This window comes from Benincasa hispida, chromosome 7 (genome assembly GCF_027475165.1).
Source record: "Benincasa hispida cultivar pf3 chromosome 7, pf3_genome.v1.1, whole genome shotgun sequence".
Classification (NCBI taxonomy): domain Eukaryota; kingdom Viridiplantae; phylum Streptophyta; class Magnoliopsida; order Cucurbitales; family Cucurbitaceae; genus Benincasa; species Benincasa hispida.
Genome location: NC_143484.1, coordinates 52,936,158 through 52,949,589, shown reverse-complemented (window position 1 = coordinate 52,949,589; position 13,432 = coordinate 52,936,158).

The window sequence follows — 13,432 nt, the reverse complement described above, 5'->3', positions numbered from 1 at the left end:
TTCTTTAAGAAGCATGTTGCTAGTCTTTGTGCATAATCGTTTATGTTAGATTGTAAATGTATGTGTTCTTTCTCAATGGAGTTTGGAACGATCCGCTTCTGCTCACTGGTTCTCTATTTTAGAGTTCCTTCACATACGTGCACTAGAAATTCCCCAAAAAGCTAAGTAGCTTCACACATGACCCAAAGCCTATGTGTGTGCTAAGGTGGGTCCCAAAGACCTATATGATACATAATTATTAAATTATCCAGATACCATCATCTCTTGAGTATCAAGGGTCTTGGATATCTTCATCTCCTTTAGTATCGGGAGTCATTAAGCTATGGTACATAAGACAATACATTGCAAAGTCAAAAGTAAATACATGCTCATTTTTTTATTCCAAAAACAAATCATGAAGAATAAATATCTGATGAAGAGCCGAAATGCACGTCATTATATGCCTTTTATTTAGAATTATAAGGGCTGTTAAGTAGAATATGCGGCGATTATGTTAGGAATTCATGAGAAAATGAGTTTGCGTCTATTGGCATTAAGAATCTCGGCTAAATGAATTTGCGTCTATTGGCATTAAGAATCTCGGCTAACCCACTATTATGTATTATTATGCGTTCAATTGTTTATTTTTGTAGCAACCACAGAAAGCGATCGCATACGCGGAAGCCAGGCTATTGCAAAGACGACCACATGCGGGGAATATCTCCATCGTAGAGGCAAGCGCATACGTTCGACAGATGGATGTTGCAGCCATTAACCGCATGCATCCATCGCATAGAAGTTGCAGCCGTCAAGCGAATGCGGTCATTGCAAGGAGATTGCGGCTATAGATAATAACCATAATAGAAGGGATGAATGCAAGGTTGATGGAATGCAAGCATGAACACATACATTGGGATTATAAAAAAGATGATGTTGACATTTCACCTACCACGCCGTTAGCAACAGAGATTCAGAAAAGGACCATCACGCCGCGAGGGTCAGATTCAGAGCAGGTCCATTAATGTTATCGGCGATCAAGCTCTATAAATAGAAGCCGTAGAGCAGAATTTCATATTATCCAGGGTTTTCAATCCAAGGTTCTCTACCTTCGAGTGATCCCTGTGATCCAAACCAAAGCGTGAGAAGATAGCTTGAGAGTTCTTCATCCCCTTCATCCACTACGTGACAACCAGAACCTTCACTGGAGTTAGAGCTCGAAAGAGTCTACTCCACCGCTCATCTATAGCACCATCGGCAGCCTTAACACACATCTGATGGAAGCAAGACATTGCTTCCATCCGCCCATCCATTTCTCTTCTATCCTTGTATTGTATTACATTTTGGCTTAAGGAATTAATACATTTTGTGATCCATGCATTTCTACATTTTCCTTCGATTCCATCCCATCTTCATTTTCTTAGTATCCTTTACTTTCATTGCATCACTAAGTAGGACTGTTAGAGTATTGCATACTTAATCATGCGACATAGGAATATGAAGAATGTAGCAAACCATCGGGAGGTGTGCGTTGCATGAGTATTGTGAGAAAACCTTATTTGCTTAGTGTGAAGTTGTAGCAACGCTTGTCTATAAGCGAACGCAATGCTTGTCTATGAGTAGAATCAGTAGCAACTAACTGCCCGTGAGGGTAAGTAGTCGATCGCATTAAGCAATGTAAGCAAGTTTTCACTAGAGATAGGAATAATCTTACATCAGCCTAGTTTATGCGATTACCTTGTCTTATGAGCGCAACATTCATCATTTAGGCATACTTGAGAGAGTAGTCTAAAAACCAAATCTAAGTCTCAGGAGAGCGTATTGGATCGCATAAGCAAGAATGGGAAACTTAGGAATAAGCTCCATTTGCTACTACACAACGTATGCACCTTTTAAGTAGGATATGGTGGTATGCGGTCATCTTGCTTACGTGTGAGAGCATGTGAGCGGGATATAGAGGCTTAGAAATAGGCTTCTCAACACTATCGCATATATATTGCATGCATCTACGTCAAGTGTGTATAGCAGATCGCATAGCTTGCATTGGCTGGGGTTGCCCTTGCGATCAAGCTCGGTGTTGTAGTGAAGACATCCACACCTTTTCATCTATTTTTTCCATGCATTTTACTACGCGTTAACAGTTGTCGTGTCTCTTCCTCTCAGTCATACTTCCACCGCAGAATCTGTTAGTTAGGAGTAGAAGTAGTGCGTAGCCTTTCGACCTCAAATTCTTTTATTCTTCGCCACAGACACACTACCGCATAACAGTCCTAAGTTCGACCTCGAATCACCTGAGAAACTTGCGATCTTGTTATACTTGGCGAGAGCGCAAGAAAACTTGTGACAGGAATGCATGGTCATTGCATACGAGATTAACGCATACATTCCATTCCAATGCATGACCACCGACGCATGAGAACCAATGCATAACCTAAGGCATGCATCACAATATTGCGTTCACCAAAGCAAAAGCAAAGGAAATACGACATCCAGTCAACACAAAGCAAAAGCTATGATTTTCCTTCGTCATTATCTCCACGAGAGATTAAAAATAGAGTATCTTACAATAAAAATCTTTGTATCTTGTGTAAAATTTTGAAAGAAATGTATGATCATAAAAAAAACAGTTATTCTTCCTAAAGCTCATTATGAGTGGATGCATTTAAGGCTACAAAATTTTAAATAAGTAAATGATTACAATTGCGCATTATTTAAATCAATTAAATTGTTGTTATCCAGAGAGGAAAATACTGATGTCGATATGTTAGAGAAGATATTTTCTATTATTCACGTCTCGAATATGCTCCTGCAACAGCAATATCGAGAGAAAGGTTTGAACAATACTTTAAACTAATTTCATGTCTCCTCGTGGCCAAACAAAATAACGAGTTATTGATGAAGAACCACGAATCTCGATCAACTGAAACAACACCATTCACTAAATTTTGTGAATGTTAATAATCGTGGTCGAGATCGTGGTCATGGGCGAGGTCGTGATTATGGTTGAGGAAGAAATAGTTATTATTTTCAAGGTGGTCATTCTAATTGTTCAAATTTCAATGAAACTGTCATAAAAATAGGGTTTCATGAGAGTACTACCTTTGATGTAACTCTTCAAATCCTTGCTCTTTATCACGAAATCAACCTCCAAATGTTCAGTAGACCACCAAGAGGAACTTCTTTACTATCCTCTAACTTGGATTAAGAGGTGGAATCTCAAATTGAGGTTAATTTGTTAAGGGATGAGGAGGGTTATTAGAGAGAATAGTAGAATTTTAGCAAAAACCAAAAACCACTATCATGCCTACGAATTTCTCAGTTTATTTAACCATGAAGAACATGCAAATTCTTCATCTTCAACTCATTGACACCTCAAGGAGCTGAAGTTTAACGGGTTAGGCATTTGGCTTGGAGGAAACCACTCCATTTGAAGATGTAAAATTGGAAAACTCCACTCAATAGTGGAATTTTCCAATTTTTAATTTTGAATTTTAATCTAAATTTCATTAAGACTAAAATTAAAATAAAATAAAATACGAATTTGATTTTTAGAATTGAAAAAAAATAATTTATTTAAATAAATAATAATTTAATATCAAATATTAAATTAATCAAACACCTAATTTATACATGAATCCTATTCATGCAATTCAATATTTAAATCAATATTTAAATATTTCAATCTCTCCAATTTTGTTTAGCTTTTACAAAATAAAACGTTTTAATTGTATCAAATATAATTCATTAAAACCCTAGTTGAATTTGCACACTTCAAATTCAAAACCCTAATTTCGAATTTGAACATTTCAAATCGGCTCAATTCATTAATCCAAGATATAATTTTACGAGCTAGTAGAGGGACCTTATGAACCTACAAATCACGAACTCCAACGATTTGAGATTAATTGGCTAAACTCTTTTAGACCAAATTAATCAATATTTGTTAACTACCAAGACACATCATTATAGCTCGATAGTTGCACTCTCCTCACTGTAGATATATTTCTGTTCATTTTAATCATAATCAGTAAGTCAATCATTCAAAGGTTATTCGTATTTTATAGCTAGGTCAAAATTATCGTTTTACCTTTGTAAATAGATCTTGCTCCTTAAACTTCCATTGATCCTCTTTCGAATAATTTGATTTATAGTCCAACTAATAAACTATAACTCTCTTGATCATGAGAGAGTGGGGCCCCGTTGTTCAAGACCAAGAATCAGTGCTTAAGAGAACAATCTATCTGCTAACCCTAAGTTGGGTAGGACCAAATTCTATCTTGCAGAACTTGGTTGTACATGCAAGTATAAATCCTACTAGGTTGCCTGGTAAGCCTAGGGTCGAACACAGAGACTATGGAGACAGTATGCGACGGTGATTTCTGATTTCTTTGCAGTAACAAATAAAACAATGAGTTGGTTGGTATGTTTGTTTCAAATATAAATCCTATGTAGCGAAATTGAGAAAATAGTTAATACAGCGAAAGTTACAATGAATATGCGGGGAACGGGTTGAGAAGGGGTTTAGCTAGTGCTTCCTAAGATTGCGTTCAAGCTATGTGATCATGCTACACACACATAACAACAATTCATCTTCCAATGCAAATGTCATAGCTCCTATTTCTAGGACGCATGCGATGTATACAATGATGTTGATAAGAATTATTCTTAAGTCTCTATCCTTGTCTATGCGATGATAAATGATGCACACATATACAAGGCGATTGCATACTATCATATCTTATCTCTAGAGTGCATGCGATTCGTTAATAGTAAATAGAACTTATTCCTAAGTTTCTATCTCTTGCATATGTGGTTCTAAGCTGACTCTCCCGAGCCTAGATTCTAATCTAACTTTCCCAAGCCTAGATTCTATCCTTAGACCACCCTCCCGAGCATCTCTAAAGGACGAATGACGCATACATAATACAAGATGATTGCATAAAGTGAAGATCTTACGTTATGCTAGCTAAGTGTTTCTCAACCCATTCGACAGTTTAGCTACTCATGTGTAATGTAAAGAGAGTGAACAAATGTAGAGATGCAAATTCCATTTTATAAATAAGATCAGAATATAGAATGAGAATGGAAAATAAGGATAGAGAGCCTGGTAGCAATGTCTTTCTTCCCAAGACTTTTACACTGTGTTTTTCTCTACTCTGCCCAAAAGAATGTTCTTGCTTCCACAAGAGTCGGCCCTTTCTCTGTTCTCAATGCTTCTTGGCACTCTTCCGAGCTAACCAGGACGATCTTTCGGCTTCTTCTCTCTTCACTCATCTCCGCCTTCTAAGTATAAAAAGTACAGACTACGTCTATCTATATATATGGTAAAGAAGAACTCCAAAATTCTGAGCAGTTGAATTAGAGCCGAACTTCTTTAACGAAGGTGGCCTTCGGTATTTTAAAAGCTTCAAGGTGAAGAGCTTTTCTCTCAAATAATTGCAATCTATGAAGTACAGATACAGATACGGCTACACGATACGGATACGATTGGATATGGCGATTCATCAATTTCTAAAAAACTAAGATATGGATACGTCTAAGGATACGTCACTTTTTTATATATATATTTCTAAAAAACGAGGATATTGATACGTTGAAGATACATTTTTTCTTTACAAAAATCTAGGATATAGATAAATTTAGCATACAAGTTAATAACAATAGCACAAAATAGAATACAAACACTAAAATACAATACAAAAAAAAAAAAAAAAAAAAGCAACATCTAAGATGTTGAAGTACAATAGTTAATAAAATGCAATAGAAAAGTGACTCATATTGCAAAGAAGAAGAAAAAGAAAAAATTAGAGAGAGAAGTATGAAGATAAACGAAGAACTTATTGTTGAAAACATCCAAATGGTTTATATTTTGGTGGACTTTGTGGGCACTCAAATGTGAAGATGGAGATTAGATGGTTCTAGTATATGGTTTGGTCCGTTATTTGTTTATTTTTCTTTTAGTTTTGGACTCAAGTAGTGAGCTTCTTAAATAAGTTGCCTAATTTTAGATTGGGAAAGATTATATGAGTTACTTATCTTTTTTCTTAAAAAAAAAAGTACGCATAGAAATAGATACGTCAAATCGCGTGTCAGATACGTATCTGAAAAGTATCTGAAAAGTATCTGAAAATATAGATACGTCAAATCGCGTGTCAGATACATATCTGTGAAGTATCTGGAAGTATTAGTATCTGATACGTGTCTGATACTGATTCTTTGCCTCGCATGAAGTATCTGTGCTTCATAGATTGCAATGATAGGATGTCATTAAATCTCTGTCTGATGCGCCGATTAATTGTCACCGAAAAGTTGAGTGTACTTGTTATAGTGTGTCGTTAACGGCTATCAACTAAATTCGGATTTGACCGTCGTCAGCTTTCTGTCCCATCATGATTTATTAAGCTTTCACCTTGATGCGTTGTCTCTATGCGGCCACCTTCTTGAACAGATCTTCGTGGACGCATACGATCGCATAGCTTTGCGATCGCAATCTTTTAATGCGCTCGGACTCTGAATTCCTTGGATCGCAATTCTGCCTTGTGCCAACGCATTTTCCTGCACAAAATACATAAATTAGTTACTTTAATGCGGTGGGCTCATGCGATCATAATGTTCTCAACTTAATGCTTTTGGACACGATTTTACATATTTTTATCGTCGCAATCCTACATTGTTTTACATCTTTGTGTTGTAATAATGCACATTTCTGCCTGTTTCAGCTATCTATCCGGTTTTATCCCCAAAATGGGAAGCTTATTGAGCAGTACTGATGGACTACTCTCAATTATGCAAATCAAAGGATAATCCCGAATAAATATGAGTTTATAATTAGCTCAGGATTAAGATCGAGTTACCCTAGGTCATTGAATTTGAAATAGTCAATTTTAATAATAAACGATCGTTATAATGAAAAGTGATTATTTTGAGGTTTGGTCTTATGCAAACTCATTGCATAGGATGTCCCCACTCATATGTCTCTACATGAATGATTTTGGGATCACATCATTTGTATCAATACAAAATAGACCACATCCAATAGTGTTACCAAAATGAGGTACCCAATATCATCAACTTATAGACCATTTTGGCTATATACTAAAACTTGATCATCTTTTATGTCGCCACATAAAGTTAAAGTATTCATACTATAGCCATAGATTTAGATTTCTATAATAGAATGAAATATCAATAACAATTTATTGAAAAAATACTCAATAATACTTTTATTGATAAATAGAATATGTTAATAATATTTACGAACTGCAAGTTTAGGATATTCCCAACAAATCTTTCATTTGCAAGATTATTTGCTCAAATAATTAAGTTAAGAGCACAATTTCCTGATTATATGATTAAGACCATTCATCTTGATAATGCTGATGAATTTACATCCCAAGCTTTTGATAATTATTGTATGTCAATTGAGATAAGTGTTGAACATCCTGTAGCTCATGTTCCTACACAAAATGGTTTAGCATAAACATTTATAAAATATTTTCAATTAATTGCAAGACCATTAAATATGAGAGCTAAGCTTCCTTTATCTGTATGGAGACATGCTATTTTGCATGCAACATCACTTATACGCATTAGACCAGTAGCTTATCATAAGTACTCGCCATTACAATTAGCTTATGGTCATGAGCTAAATATTTTCCATCTAAGAATTTTTGGATGTGTAGTATATGTTCCAAAAGCTCCATCACAACGCACTAAGATGGGTCCTCAAAGGAGGTTAGGAATATGTGTTGGATATGATTTCCCATCAGTTATTAAATATCTTGAACCCCTGGCTGGTGATATATTTACTGCACAATTTGCTAATTGTCATTTTAATAAGAAAAATTTTTCAACATTAGGCGGAAGAATTAAGATATTAGAAAAAGAAATTACATGGAGTGCATTGTTATTGTCCCATTTAGATCCCCATATAGATCGATGTGAATTTGAAATTAAAAAAAAAAATCATTTTCAAAATATAGAAAATCAATTACTAGATGCATTTATAGATGCAAAGAAAGTAATTAAGTCACAAATACTAGCTGCAAATGTTTCATAAAAAACTGATATCCCAACATAAAAAAATTGTTACTAATGAGTCTAGAATGCGCCAGAAGCATGGTAGACCAGTGAGTTCTAAAGATAAAAATCCCCGATAACGAATAATAATTAATAGTAAAAAAGACTTGGTTGAGGATGTAAATACTCATGAATAAATCCTTGACATGATTAGTGAGGAAGATGAAATACCTAAAGATAACAAGATTTCAATAAACTATGTCATGACAGGAAAAAGATGGATTCAAACAAATGTAGTTATCGACAATATTTTTGCGTATAATATTGCTCTTGATATTATATCTAAAAATGAGGATCTTGAACCAAAATTTGTTGAAAAATGTCAATGTAGAAAAGATTGTCTATAGTGGAAAGAAGCAATTGAGGCAGAATTAAACTCACTTTCAAAACGGTAGGTTTTTGGATCAATAACCAGAACACCAAAAGGTGTCAAACCTGTGGGATACAAATTGGTATTTGTGAGAAAAAGAAATGAAAATAACAAGGTCATAAGATACAAAGCAAGACTAGTTGCACAAGGTTTTTCACATAGACCTAGTATTGATTATGAGGAGACATATTCTCTAGTGGTAGATGTAATTACACTAAGATATTTAATTGGTCTGACTGTATATGAAAGTATGGATATACATCTTATGAATGTAGCCACTGAAGGAGCTCTTATTCAAGAGTACCTACGAGCGGAAGTAGATCTTTCCAATTCATTGTGACAGAATTTCCACATATACATTCAAACATACTAATATGCATTTATAATGTTAAATTGTTGACATGCTCAAAGGAACAATAAATAAGGGATCGAGAGATCATACCAGTTGAATACTTATTCTTCACAGCAAATCTCGCTTTTGTTGAGATGGTAAGCTATCGCTCAGCAAAACCTAATCGTCTACCTCAAACAGTCTCCACACGAACAAAAGGAAACAGGGACGGCATCACCACTCAGAACCCTCAGTATTCTTGGAGTGAGAATCCAAAGGGTGGGCTTTACTCGGATTTAGTAGAGGGAAGGAGGAAGGGAGATTGTATACAACGATCAAGCAAGTGGTAGATAGGCTCGTCTATCGTATAGACAAAATGCTTGATCGTTTAGGTGAAGTATATGATCGATCGTGTAGGAAAAGGTAAGCGATTGTCTAAACGATCGTGTAGGAAAAACTAAGCGATCGTCTATACGATCGTTTATTAAATATCGGACGCTAAACGATCATTTAGTAGATATCGGGAGCTAAACGATTGCTTAGGAAAAGGTAAACGATCGTTTAGTAAATAGCGCGTGTAGGTGTAATCGTTAAGCGATCGCTCAGCACTATCGTATAGGTAAGCGATCGTTCAAACACTATCGTATAGGCACATATTTTGCTAAAGGATGACACTCTTCAACACAATGTCCGCATGTCCAATGCTTATCACATCGTGAGCTATTTAAGCGTCTCAAAGTGATCTTTCAACTTACTCATCCGCTATGAAAACAGAAGAGACGCCATCCAATTACCCTTTTAACCGTCCAATTAATAGACGATGAATATCATCTCATCATATTCATAACCTATGAATTAATATCATATATTAATCATAGTATTTTTCCTCCACTAGATATAAATCATATTTATACCTTTAAATTAATGTATTTCATACATAAAGTTAATGATATCATATATAATTAACTAGTTCAATTATATCATATATAATCGAACTCCCTTTTGTCAATTTGAACATTTCAAACTGACCCAAAAACTGACTCTCAACTTGTATCCAAGCTACCAAGTGGATCTTATGGACCTATGGCTCGAAGCTCCAACGGTACGTGAATAATTGACTAAACTCTTTAGCCACGATATCCACCATCCGTTAACAGTCAGGTATTCAACTAAAGATCGATAATTAAACTCTTCTTACCATAGATATATTTCTATGTCTATTGGATATGACCAATCATCAGTACGATGACCCTTCACAGATGCTCGTAAGTACAGCTGGCCAATTTACCGTTTTACCCCTATAGTTACATCTTACTTCTTAAGTACCACTGATCCTTCTAATGAACAATACAACATGATCCTACTATGTATGAACACCTCTCAGGCCATGAGAAGGTGTGTGGTGCCACATCATTCAAAACTCGGGATCAGCCCTTAAGAGAGCAATCTATCTACTTACCCCTGCTTCGGGGAAGGAGTGAACTCCATCTTGTGAAGCTAAGTTCTCAACTCCCAAATTAGACGAATCCCCAAAGTGGAAGGTTTGAGTTGGCACTCTGGCCACTCGCACCCATGCAAATTAAAGGACCGCCCTCAACGGCAGAAGTTCCCAACTCACTGAAGATTGAGGTCATGTTACCTATGGTCATCCTAGTGAAGTGAAGTCTCAGTCATGAACGAAGTTATATGACGAGACATTAACACTTCGAGGTCATGTCTTATACAAACTCTTTGTATAGGACGCCCCCGCTCACATGTCCCTTACATGAATGATTAGAATTAGACCATCTGTGACAAGTCGCAACACTTGTAACGATTCCATAAAGCAGGTCGCATCCGTAGTGTAGGTTTCCCTCCTATATCCATATACTGCAGACCATTTTGGTTGTCACTTAAGACATGATTTACTTGTATGTTGCTACATACATGTTTAAGTTACATAAAGACAACTAGAGATATTAAGTTTATTGGTTTATGGTAAAATTAAAAAAATCTAAATGTACAAAGTCAAGAGGTGAAGTAAATATCATATATATTATACATCACAAGCGTTCTTACAAAGTTGTTTACAAACTACAGGACACGAGACTTTAAGGCACAAACTAATACCAATATGTTGACTAGTTGCACAAGGTTTTTCACATAAACCTAGTATTGATTATGAGGAGACATATTCTCCAGTGGTGGATGCAATTACACTAAGATATTTAATTGGTCTTATTGTACATGAAAGTCTGGATATGCATCTTATGAATATAGTCACAACATATTTATATGGGTCTCTTGATAATGATATTTATATGAGATTTTCAAAAGGATTTATGGTACCTAAAATATATACATCAAATTCCCAGGAATTGTATACAATAAAGTTACAAAAATCACTATATGGATTGAAACAATCAAGACGAATGTGGTACAATCACTTGAGTGGATATTTATTGAAAGAAGGATATCAAAATAGTCTAATATGTCCGTATGTTTTTATAAAGAAAATCACAATCAGGATTTGCTATTATAACTGTATATATTGATAACTTGAATATAATTGGAACTTTTGAAGAGCTTTCAAAGGCAATGGAATATCTTAATAAAGAATTTGAGATGAAAGTTCTCGGAAAAACAAAATTTTGCCTTGGTTTACAAATTGAGCATTTAGCAGATGGAATATTTATTCATCATCAACTAATATAGGAAAATTTTTGAAAAGATTTTATATAGACAAAACACATCCATTAAGTATTCCAATGGAAGTCCGTTCATCGGATATAAAGAAATACATATTTTGACCTCGAGACGATAATGAAGAACTTTTTGGTCCTAAAGTACCATGTATATTGTTAGGTTGTATGTCCTAAAACTCGCAGTTCGTAAAGTTAAACATATTCTGTTATCAATAAAGATATTATTTGACATTACTTCAATAAAGTTGTTATTGAATCTATAAATTGCACTTATAAAGTCTAAATCCAATAAAATAAGATCCATGCCTTGTAAATGAATACTTGAACTTTATGTGGAGACATAAAAGTGGACCAGGTTCGAGAAAATAGTCAAAATAATCTATAGTATACGAATAAGGTTTGGTGCCTTATTCTGGTAACATTATTGGATGTGGCCTACTCTGTAGTTATTATAAGTTTTTGTAAATAGGGGTGTTCAAAAAACCCTATAACCCGACCAACCCGGACTACCCAACCCAAACCGCAAGGGTTGGGTTGGGTTAAAAATGTTAAAAAATATTAAATTCGGGTTGGGTCTCGGGTTACCCCATTTTAGGGTCGGGTCAACCGGTGAACCAACCCGAAAAATTTGGGTTAGGTTGGGTTGGGTTAGGTTGACCCTCCAAAAAAGAACTAATAGGGTTCATTATTAGCCAACCCGAATTTTTGGGTTGGTCCACAAAAATCTTCCAACCCGGCCCAACTCGAACTATGTACCCCTAGTTGTAAATGTGCTACAAACAAAGTGATCCTGATACGTTCATGTATTGACACGAGGAGTGGGGGCGTTCTATGCAACGAGTTTGCGTAAAATCAGACCAAAAAATAAGTCACTCTTACTTCATAACATTGTTTACTGTTTAAGACTGACTATTTCGCTTAGATGACCAAGGTAACTCGATCTTAATCCTGAGCTAACTATGAACTCCTGCTTATTCGGGATTATCCTTAGATTTGTATAGGTAAGGGTTGACTCTGCAGTGCCGGCTCAATAAGCCTCCAATTTTAGGGGTAAGACTAGGTAAATAGTTGGGGATATAGGGTGCAATAAGGAATTCAAGCCTACCTGATTAAGGGATAGAAGAAAGGTTGTTCTCTTAAGTAATGAATCCAAGTCTTGAACAAGAGGCCCACCATCTCATTGGCCCAAGAAGGATTCAGTTTAGTGATTGGATCACAAACCAATTGTTCATTAGAGGATAAATGGAACTTAAGGAGCAAGATGCAATATCAGGGGTTAAATACAGACCCGGCCGTTATTAGGAACAATATGTGAAGGGTCGACTTACTGATTATGGTTAAATCAAGTGGACACATATATATCTACAGTGGAGAGACTGCAACTATCAAACTATAGTGGTGTGACTTGATAGTTAACGAATACTGATTAACTTGGTCTAAAGAGTTTTAGCCCATTAATCTTAAATCGTTGGAGCTCATAATCTATAGGTCCATAAGGTCCCTCTACTAACTCGTAAAATATGAACAACTTGAATAAATAAATTGAGTGAATTTGGAATGATACCAATTTGAAATGTTCAAATTGAATTTCAAATTAGGGTTTGTCTAATTATATTTGATATAATTAATTAATGTTTAATTTATTGAAATTACACGAAATTGGAGAATTTATAATATTTAAATATTAATTACATGAATAGGATTCATGTTTAAAATTAGGTGTGATTAATTTAATATTTGATATTAAATTATTATTTAATTAATTAAATATGTTTAATTAATCAAAAATCATATTAATTTTCAATTACAATTCAATTTGAGAAATTGGATTTTGATGTTTTAAATTTAATTAATTATGAATTAATTAAATTAATTTTTAGTTAATTTTGGAATTAATTAAATTCAATTTTAGTTAATTTTGGAATTAATTAAAAAAAATTGAAAAAACAAATTTTGGAAATCTATGGTTTAGTGGGTTTTTCCCACAAAATC